Raw genomic sequence first — 10,721 nt, 5'->3', positions numbered from 1 at the left:
AGCACCATCTATTTTCCCATGCAGTGCATTGCCATGTTTTTGCAGCTCTCTCCTCCACTCCTTGTTGTTCGCGAGAAGCAGGGGAGAAGCACACTGCACTAGGGGTGGCCGGTGTCATACTTTTTTAAGTAGTTCATATTGTTATGTCTTTTTTAGTAGTCATCTTGCTGTATGTTTCAGTTTGACCATGTTAATGCATGCAACTCTTTGCTGGTTTGGATGGAGCTAGCAGGCATTTCTGTATGCAGTAAGCACTGAAACTTGTTCACTCATTAGCTATGGGGAGGTTCACTACACCACTCACCACAGGATATTGTTCGGTTTTGTTGTTTGCAGGAGGTTTTCTTGTCTAGAGGGAATCGGCAGTACCCGGATTTTGCGTGTGACTGCAGTCCATAGTACAGGGACCTGCAGCTCTCTCTCCCTCTCGTGGAAGCACATCGCGAGCAAAAGGTGCCTGGAGGTGGGTGAGGTCCTGGGCTCCGAACTCCTTGCGCCTCCTCACTTCTGCTAAAGTCGTTGGTCACCGGCCCAGGCGATGAGGGTGCTGGATGGGTCGTGCAGCGGTGCGGGGCGCGCATCGTGTTCTTCTGCAGTTGAGGGCATGTTGGGGGCATATGGATGGCTAGTTGGGGGCATGGTGTTTGGCCAAGATGGCTGCTGACAGTGGTCAGAGGTAGTCCATGGCGAAGTCTATGTCCAAACAGACCGGATAATATTCGTTTTCATTTTAGGTCCTTTCTTGCAATTCATCCTGGTATATAGAAGTTCATTTGAGTGGTCTTTGCTGTACACACCCGTGAGAAAAAAAGCAATGAAGTTTGTTAGGTGGGCCTTAGAGGTTCACCCCATAAAAAAATGCGGCTCAGTCTGTCCTAATACATAGTTTTTTGGTTGTTTTGAGAGGTTCGCTCCTCTGTCCTATGCAGTTTTTTTTGAACAAAATAAACAAGCGAAAAAATGCAGCTCCAGAAAAAAAAATAACATTGCAAGAAGTTCACTTCCTTTTATTTCTGCCTTGTGGTTCACTTTTTCCAACCGAAAAATGCAGTTCCTTAACATCGATCATGTAGTCCTCATGCAATTTTAAAAAGTTAGAAAAAGGAAAAAAATCATGTCGTTCACTTAGACTCGTGTTGCGCTTCACTTATCCCCTGATGTGGTTCACTTGCCTCGTCTTTGAGGTCCACTCTCGTTCGTAAAAAAAGACGACAAAACTCACAAAAACTCGTTTCAGAAAATGTACGTCCGACAATAGAAACTGTGAAGTTCACTTGACTCTCTGATGCAGTGCGATTTTCGATTGAAGCAATGCGGTTTTCTGTCCGATGAAGTTCACTCGTCGATTTGGGTGCCGCGAAAAACAGAGTTTCCGCATTTCGCTAATTTTTACTCTTAAATCGTAAGGAATTAGAGAGAGTGTTCTACATGAAAATGTTGCGTCTCGTCGATATCTTTCCAATGACATATCATTTGAATCATTTCGACAAGCGGATTGTAAAAAATTCACAAAAAACCACTGCTGCCACTCGACGTCCACTGCACCATTATCAAAATTAACTTAAAACCGTAACGAATCTCAAAACCATTTCTACATATGAAAGTTGCGCCTTGTCCATAGCTTTCCAACAAAATATTACACGCCTCGTTTCGAGAAACAGTTCAAAAACTAAAGCGAAAATAGTATCGAAAATTGCAAAATTTAAAAAAACGTAATTCCGCGATTTAGTAAATTTGAAACTGCTCTTAATCCGTAACAAATTAGAGAAAATAATAGATATGAAAAAGATGCGTCTCATCGATATCTTTACAGCGGCGTATCATTTGCTTTATTCCGATGAGCGGTTTAGAATAAATCACGAAAATATGCTCGCTGTCACTCGTCGTCCGCCGCACCGTTTTTCAAACTGCACTTAAACCATGAGGAATCTCAAAAAGTTTCCATAGCTTTCCAACGGTATATTATACGCCTCATTCCGATAAACCGTTAAAAAACTAGAGTGAAAATAGTACCGAAAAAACACCGCGTGCAGTTTTTTGTGACGAGAAGTTCACTCGTGTGAGTACTGCAGCACAGTTGGTTCAAACAATGACGTGCAGTTGCGTTGAGCGTGCAGTGCGGAAGTGTTATAAGAATAGTTATTCTGCTAATATTAGCAGAATAGACCGTCTGTATATATATATAAGTTAAGCCTATGCTGACTAGCTAATTGATGCATTAATTGTTTTCCTATGTACATATATTTACTCTTCTTTCTTCTTTTATATAGCCCTCTCGATCAAGCAATACTTCAGTAAAGAAACGAGGCCCGAAGAAAAAGTTGCGCCCAGATGAAAGGTTCATGATCACAGAAATCGCGCGCGATGGCCAACCGATTAAACCCCTCCGGACCAAGGAAGCATTTTCTGCTCAGTGCGGGGTTCTTGTTAGGGACATGGTCCCGATCAGCATCGAGCTATGGAATGAGCCTAAGAAGGAAGAGCTTCTTCAAGTTTCTTTTGTCGAAGATAGACAGAAAGATCTTTGGAAAGTGCTGAAGGTAAATTTCACCCTACCGGAAGAGGAGGATCCGAAGAATCCAGTTATAGAGCCATTGATCAAGTCCTATGCTCTCAAGAAGATGGTAGATCTATTCAGGAGGTGGAAGAATGAGTTGAAAACAACGTATTTCGACCAAGACAAGACTCCAGAATTCACCGACCGATTTGAGAAGATAAGAGATCACTGACACGCATTTGTGGCCAACAAGACATCGGAGAGGAGTAAGAAGATGCTAGTGACTAACAAGATAAATGCTGCAAAGAAGGAGCATTACCATCGCATGGGGTCAGGTGGCTACCTCAAACCTCAGGTGGCTACCTCGGGAATCCTGAGCACCCTGGACGAACACTAGGCATGCCAGGCTCTGTTGCGTGGAAGGTTGGGTTTCCCAATGCATGCGGTTAAAAAACCCAAGAGAGGAGGAGGAAAGTGGAGCAGAGCAAACTGAAGGAGCTTAAGGCAAGGGTAAGAAAGCTATAGGAACGAGATGTTGAGAACCAGCAGCTGCAACATCCTGCCCAAGATGCTACCCCAGAAGCTACCTCACCATCTCAGCGAAGAAGCAGCGTGGCTTCCACCGAGATCGTTCAGCAGCCTGACATGACGGGTCCTAGCTATCCCATGGATTTTATCACGGATTCACACCAATGCCACCTTATGACGCAATTGGGTCAGCTCAAAGTCAAGGAGGCTGTCGGCTCTGTGTTCCCTCCTTCACCCGGAGCAACTTTTCACTGTCGTCCAATTCCACAAGGCTATGCTATTGTGATGGTGGACGAAATAGCGGAGGGATTTGAGGAGCTCCACCTTGACCACACTACAGGTGATGGGGAGACTCAGCTGGATCTTGCTATGCATAATCCGTGTCTATGGCGGAAGGAGCACATCAAGCTTCTGAACTTTACGGCTCCTGCTAGTCAGATGGTGATAACCCACAAGTATAGGGGATCGCAACAGTTTTTGCGGGTAGAGTATTCAACCCAAATTTATTGATTGGACACAAGGGGAGCCAAAGAATATTCTCAAGTATTAGCAGTAGAGTTGTCAATTCAACCACACCTGAATAACTTAGTATCTGTAGCAAAGTATTTAGTAGCAAAGTAGTATGGAAGTAACGGTAACAGTGGCAAAAGTAACAATAACAGTTTTTTTAGTAATTTTAACAGCAACAACGGTAAAATAAATAAGCAAAGCACAATATGTGAAAAGCTCGTAGGCATTGGATCAGTGATGGATAATTATGTCGGATGCGATTCCTCATGTAATAGCTATAACATAGGGTGACACAGAACTAGCTCCAATTCATCAATGTAATGTAGGCATGTATTCCGAATATAGTCATATGTGCTTATGGAAAAGAACTTGCATGACATCTTTTGTCCTACCCTCCCGTGGCAGCGGGGTCCTAGCGGAAACTAAGGGATATTAAGGCCTCCTTTCAATAGAGTGCCGGACCAAAGCATTAGCACATAGTGAATAATGAATTCCTCAAACTACGGTCATCACCGATAAGTATTCCGATTATTGTCACTTCGGGGATGTCGGATCATAGCACATAATAGGTGACTATAGACTTGCAAGATAGGATCAAGAACTCACATATATTCATGAAAACACAATAGGTTCAGATCTGAAATCATGGCATTCGGGCCCTAGTTACAAGCATTAAGCATAGCAAAGTCATAGCAACATCAATCTCAGAACATAGAGGATACTAGGGATCAAACCCTAACAAAACTAACTTGATTACATGGTAAATCTCATCCAACCCATCACCGTCCAGCAAGCCTACGATCGAATTACTCACGCACGACGATGAGCATAATGAAATTGGTGATGGATGATGGTTGATGATGACGCTTGTTGGGGAACATTGCAGAAAATTAAAAATTTTCCTACGGTTTCACCAAGATCCATATATGAGTTCATCTAAGCAACGAGTCAAGGGAGTGAGTTTGCATCTACATACCACTTGTAGATCGCGTACGGAAGCGTTTGAGGGAACGGTGATGATGGAGTCGTACTCGCCGTGATTCAGATCACCGATGACCAAGTGCTGAACGGACAGCACCTCCACGTTCAACACACGTACGGTACGGGCGACATCTCCTCCTTCTTGATCCAGCAAGGGGGAAGGAGAGGTTGAGGAAGAAGGCTCCAGCAGCAGCACGACGGCGTGATGATGGTGGAGAGGCAGTACTCCGATAGGGCTTCGCCAAGCACACAACGGAGGAGGAGAGGTGTTGGGGAGGGGAGGGGCTGCGCCTTGGCTTTGGTGTTCAGCCCTCCCCTCACCCCTCTATTTATAGGGGAAGGGGAAAGGGGGGCCGGCCCCTCTAGATGTGATCTAGAGGGGGGGCGGCGGCCAGGGAGGAGGGACTTGCCCCCCAAGCAAAGGGGGCGCCCCCTCTAGGGTTCCCCCCCCCCAACCCTAGGCGCATGGGCCCAAGGGGGGCGCTCCCAGCCCTCCAGATGCTGGCTCCTGCCCCACGCGGCCCTTGTGGCCCCCCCAGGAGGGGTGGCCCCTCCCGGTGGACCCACGGAACCCCTCCGGTGGCCCCGGTACAATACCGATATGCCCCCGAAACCTTCCGGTGTCCGTATGTCAACTTCCCATATATAAATCTTTACCTCCGGACCATTCCGGAACTCCTCGTGACATCCGGGATCTCATCCGGGACTTCGAAACTTTCGGTAATCACATACAAGTCTTCCTAATAACCCTAGCGTCGCCGAACCTTAAGTGTGTAGACCCTACGGGTTCGGGAGACACGCAGACATGACCGAGACGGCTCTCCGGTCAATAACCAACAGCGGGATCTGGATACCCATGTTGGCTCCCACATGCTCCTCGATGATGTCATCGGATGAACCACGATGTCAAGGATTCAATCAACCCCGTATGCAATTCCCTTTGTCAGTCGCTATGTTACTTGCCCGAGACTCGATCGTCGGTATCCCAATACCTCGTTCAGTCTCGTTACCAGCAAGTCACTTTACTCGTACCGTAATGCATGATCCCGTGACCAAACACTTGGTCACTTTGAGCTCATTATGATGATGCACTACCGAGTGGGCCCAGTGATACCTCTCCGTCATACGGAGTGACAAATCCCAGTCTCGATCCGTGTCAACCCAACAGACACTTTCAGAGATACCTGTAATGCACCTTTATAGTCACCCAGTTACGTTGTGACGTTTGGTACACCCAAAGAACTCCTATGGTATCCGGGAGTTACACGATCTCATGGTCTAAGGAAGAGATACTTGACATTGGAAAAGCTCTAGCAAAACGAACTACACGATCTTGTGCTATGCTTAGGATTGGGTCTTGTCCCTCACATCATTCTCCTAATGATGTGATCCCGTTGTCAACGACATCTAATGTCCATAGTCAGGAAACCATGACTATATGTTGACCAACGAGCTAGTCAACTAGAGGCTTACTAGGGACGTATTGTAGTCTATGTATTCACACGTGTATTACGATTTCCGGATAATACAATTATAGCATGAATAAAAGACAATTATCATGAACAAGGAAATATAATAATAATTCTTTTATTATTGCCTCTAGGGCATATTTCCAACAACGCTGACGATGAATCCCCCTCTCCGGAGCCCCAAACGGACTCCAGATCAGAGAGATTAGGGCTTAGCGCCGGCTCCGTATTGTAAAACGCGATGAAACTTTCTCTCTGATTTTTTCCCAGCGAAAGCAAATATATGGAGTTGGAGTTGAGGTCAGTGGATGTTCAGGGACCCCACGAGGCGGGGGGGGGGGGCGCCCAGGGGGAGGGGGCGCGCCCCCCACCCTCGTGGACTGGGTGTGGGCCCCCTGACGCTATTTCTTTCACCAGTATTTTTATTAAATCTGAAAATTTGCTCCGTGGATTTTCAGGTCATTCCGTGAACTTTTATTTCTACACAAAAATAACACCATGGCAGTTCTACTGAAAACAGCGTCAGTCCAGGTTAGTTTCACTCAAATCATGCAAGTTAGAGTCCAAAACAGGGGCAAAATTGTTTGGAAAAGTAGATACGATGGAGACGTATCAACTCCCCCAAGCTTAAACCTTTGCTTGTACTCAAGCAATTCAGTTGATAAACTAGAAGTGATAAAGAAAAACTTTTACAAACTCTGTTTGCTCTTGTTGTTGTAAATATGTAAAGCCAGCATTCAAGTTTTTAGCAAAGATTATGACTAACCATATTCAAAATAACACTTAGGTCTCATGTTTACTCATATCAATGGCATAATCAAATAGAGAGCAATAATAATAAAACTTGGATGACAACACTTTCTCAAAACAATCATAATATGATATAACAAGATGGTATCTCGCTAGCCCTTTCTAAGACCGCAAAACATAAATGCAGAGCACCTTTAAAGTTCAAGGACTGACTAAACATTGTAATTCATGGTAAAAGAGATCTAGTCATAGTCATACCCAATATAAACTAATAGTAATGCATGCAAATGATAGAGGTGCTCTCCAGCGGGTGCTTTTTAATAAGAGGGTAATTACTCAACATAAAAGTAAATAGATAGGCCATTCATAGAGGGAATCAGGGATTTGTAGAGGTGCCAGAGCTCGATTTTGAAATAGAGATGAATAACATTTTGAGCGGTATACTTTCACTGTCGACATAACAACTATGAGATCTCGATATCTTCCATGCTACACACATTATAGGCGGTTCCCAAACAGAATGGTAAAGTTTATACTCTCCCACCACCAACAAGCATCAATCCATGGCTTGCCTGAAACAACGGGTGCCTTCAACTAGCAACAATCCTGGGGGAGTTTTGTTTAATTATTTTGATTTGATTTGAGCATGGGACTGGGCATCCGGTTACCAGCCATTTTCTCGTGAATGAGGAGCGGAGTCCACTCCTCTTGAGAATAATCCACCTAGCATGGAAGATACAGACAACCCTAGTTGATACATGAGCTGCTCGAGCATACAAAATAGAATTTCATTTGAAGGTTTGGAGTTTGGCACATACAAATTTACTTGGAACGGCAGGTAGATACCGCATATAGGAAGGTATAGTGGACTCATATGGAATAACTTTGTGGTTTATGGAGTTTGGATGCACAAGCAGTATTCCCGCAGGTGAAGGCAAGCAAAAGACTGGGAAGCGACCAACTGAGAGAGCGACAACAGTCAGGAACTTGCATTAAAATTAATCAACATTGAGTGCAAGCATGAGTAGGATATAATCCACCATGAACATAAATACTGTGAAGGCTATGTTGATTTTGTTTCAACTACATGCGTGAACATGTGCCAAGTCGAGTCACTCAATTCATTCAAAGGAGGATACCACCCTATCATACCACATCACAACCATTTTAATACCATGTTGGCACGCAAGGTAAACCATTATAAGCTCCTAGCTAATTAAGCATGGCATAAGCAACTATAATCTCTAATTGTCATTGCAAACATGTTTATTCATAATAGGCTGAATCAAGAACAATGAACTCATCATATTTACAAAAGCAAGAGAGGTCGATTTCATACCAGCTTCTCTCATCTCAGCCAGTCCAACATATATCGTCATTATTGCCTTTCACTTGCACGACCGAACTGTTGGGGATCGTAGCAGAAATTCAAAATTTTCTACGCATCACCAAGATCAATCTATGAAGTAATCTAGCAACGAGGGAAAGGGGAGTGCATCTACATACCCTTGTAGATCGCTAAGCGGAAGCGTTACAAGAACGCGGATGACGGAGTCGTACTCGTAGCGATTCAGATCGCGGTTGATTCCGATCTAAGTGCCGAACAACGGCGCCTCCGCGTTCAACACACGTGCAGCCCGATGACGTCTCCCGTTCCTTGATCCAGCAAGGGAAGAGGAAGAGGTTGGGGAAGACTCCGGCCAGCAGCAGCACGACAGCGTGATGGTGGTGGAGGAGCGTGGCACTCCAGCAGGGCTTCGCCAAGCACTACGAGAGACGAGGAGGGAGAGGGGTAGGGCTGTGCCAGGGAGAGGAAAACTCATGTTCTTGGCAGCCCCAAAACCCCCACTATTTATAGGGGAAGGGGAGAGGGGGTCGGCCCCCTCCAGATCCCATCCAGAGGGGAGGGGCGGCGGGCAGGAGGGGTGCCTTGCCCCCCAGGCAAGGTAGAGGCGCCCCCTCCCCCTCAGGTTTTCAACCCTAGGCGCCTTGGGCCCTGGCGGGGGCGCACCAGCCCACCTGGGGCTGGTCCCCTCCCACACTTGGCCCATGCAGCCCTCTAGGGCCGGTGGCGCCACCTGGTGGACCCCCGGGACCCTCCCGGTGGTCCCGGTACGTTACCGATAACACCTGAAACTTTTCCGGTGACCAAAACAGGACTTCCCATATATAAATCTTTACCTCCGGACCATTCCGGAACTCCTCGTGACATCCGGGATCTCATCCGGGACTCCGAACAACATTTGGTAACCATGTATATCTATGGGTTCGGGAACCATGCAGACATGACCGAGACAACTCTCCGGCCAATAACCAACAGCGGGATCTGGATAACCATGTTGGCTTCCACTTGTTCCACGATGATCTCATCGGATGAATCACGATGTCAATGATTCAATCAATCCCGTATACAATTCCCTTTGTCTACCAGTATTGTACTTGCCCGAGATTCGATCATCGGTATCCCGATACCTTGTTCAATCTCGTTACCGGCAAGTCTGTTTACTCGTTCCGTGAGACATCATCCCGTGATCAACTCCTTGGTCACATTGCGCACATTATGATGATTTCCTACCGAGTGGGCCCAGAGATACCTCTCCGTTACACGGAGTGACAAATCCTAGTCTTGATTCGTGCCAACCCAACAGACACTTTTGGAGATACCCGTAGTGCACCTTTATAGACACCCAGTTACGTTGTGACGTTTGGTACACCCAAAGCATTCCTACGATATCCGGGAGTTGCACAATCTCATGGTCTAAGGAAAAGATACTTGACATTTAGAAAAGCTTTAGCATACGGACTACACGATCTTGTGCTAGGCTTAGGATTGGGTCTTGTCCATCACATCATTCTCCTAATGATGTGATCCCGTTATCAATGACATCCAATGTCCATGGTCAGGAAATCGTAACCATCTATTGATCAATGAGCTAGTCAACTAGAGGCTTACTAGGGACATGGTGTTGTCTATGTATCCACACATGTATCTGAGTTTCCTATCAATACAATTCTAGCATGGGTAATAAACAATTATCATGAACAAGGAAATATAATAATAACCAATTTATTATTGCCTCTAGGGCATATTTCCAACAGTCTCCCACTTGCACTAGAGTCAATAATCTAGTTCACATCACCATGTGATTAACACTCACAGGTCACATCGCCATGTGACTAACATCCAAAGAGTTTACTAGAGTCAACAATCTAGTTCACATCACTATGTGATTAACACTCAATGAGTTCTGGGTTTGATCATGTCATGCTTGTGAGAGAGGTTGTAGTCAATGGATCTGCAACATTTAGATCCCTATGTATTTTGCAAAACTTTATGTCATATCGTAGATGCTGCTACCACGTTCCACTTGGAGCTATTCCAAATGTTGCTCCATTATATGTATCTAGTATCTCTACTCAGAGCTATCGTATAGGTGTTAAGCTTGCATCAACATAACTCTTTACGTCAAACTCTTTATCACCTCCATAACCGAGAAACATTTCCTTATTCCTCTAAGGATAATTTTGACCGCTATCTAGTGATCCACTCCTGGATAACCTTTGTACCCTCTTGCCAGACATGTGGCAAGGCACACATCAGGTGCGGTACTCAGCATGGCATACTGTATAGAGCCTATGACAAAAGCATAGGGAATGACCTTCGTCCTTCCTCTTTCTTCTGCCGCGGTCAAGCTTTGAGTCTTACTCAACTTCACACCTTATAACTCAGGCAAGAACTCCTTCTTTGACTGATCTATTTTGAACTCCTTCAAAATCATGTCAAAGGTGCGTGTTCTTTTTGAAAGTATCATCACGCGTCTTGATCTATCTCAATAGTTCTTGATGCCCAATATGTAAGCAGTTTTATCTAGGTCTTCCTTTGAAAAACTCCTTTCAAACAACCCTTTATGCTTTCCAGAAATTTTACATCATTTCAGATCAACAATATGTGATTTACATATACTTATCAGAAATGTTGTAGTGCT

Source organism: Triticum dicoccoides, chromosome 3B, assembly GCF_002162155.2.
Source record: "Triticum dicoccoides isolate Atlit2015 ecotype Zavitan chromosome 3B, WEW_v2.0, whole genome shotgun sequence".
Lineage (NCBI taxonomy): Eukaryota > Viridiplantae > Streptophyta > Magnoliopsida > Poales > Poaceae > Triticum > Triticum dicoccoides.
This window is presented reverse-complemented; position numbering follows the sequence as displayed.